This window comes from Octodon degus, unplaced genomic scaffold (genome assembly GCF_000260255.1).
Source record: "Octodon degus isolate 3935 unplaced genomic scaffold, OctDeg1.0 scaffold00209, whole genome shotgun sequence".
Lineage (NCBI taxonomy): Eukaryota > Metazoa > Chordata > Mammalia > Rodentia > Octodontidae > Octodon > Octodon degus.
In genome coordinates, this window is record NW_004524785.1 from 287676 (window position 1) to 288728 (window position 1053).

The window sequence follows — 1053 nt, forward strand, 5'->3', positions numbered from 1 at the left end:
GGGGGGGGGGCATGCCTGCAATCCCAGTGCTTGGGAGGCTGAAAACAGGAGGATCACTACAAGTCCTATCTGTGTAGTGAGACCCTGTACTACATACATGAAAAAAATGATAATTACACGTGGTATACTTTTATAGGATTGATAGCAAAGCAGATTTCTTCATATTGGTATCACCAAAAATCCATAGTAATGCATCACACTATTGTATGATTAGGTAAGAAACCTTTATTCTTCTGCTTTGCATTCTTATGGGCTTACCTCTTTGTATGTGGGCCACCATCAATTGAAATGTACTTATGCATGACTATAAAGCAAGACAAGGAGTGTCCATGAAAGTTAAAATTAGTGAGCAAAGTTTTGACCAGAAATGTGAAACACGCACACAACTATGTGTTACGAGAGACTGTCCTACATACACAACAGTGCTAGCCATATGCATTAGTTACTTTCTTCATCACTGGGACAACATGTCTGACACCAACAGGTCAAGGAGGAGAGATGAATTTTGGCTTAAGGATTTAAGGTCAGCGGGCTACAAGGCAGAAACTGACTCACAGAGAGGTGTGGAATAGAAAAAGCTGTGGCAGCCAGCAAGCAGAGAGAGAAGAAGGAAACCAGAGGCAAGATGTACTTCGTCAGGTCAATCCACAGTGATGCCACCAGCGAGGCCCCATCTTAACTGCACGATCAACTGACGTCGCTGATGGACCCATCCCTCGATGACCATTGTGCCCCCAGGATCCAATCACCTTCAAAACATAGGAAGTATTTGGAGGACATTTTGGGTCTAGACCACAACAGCATGCAATATTTATTCTGAGGGCCAGCCAAATTGCTCACCTGCAAGCAGGCGCAGGGGCCGGGGATTCAATCCCTGAGTCTGCCCTGCCAGCCCCTCCCCCGCGGCTCCTTGAGACAGCAATTGAGACTGGGCATGGTGGCAGGGGCCTATAATCCCAGCTCTTGGGAGGCTGTAAATAGGCTGATCACTACGCGTCTGATTTAGTAGTGAGACCCTGAACACCCTGTAGACCCTTCCCTAAAAAAATACAG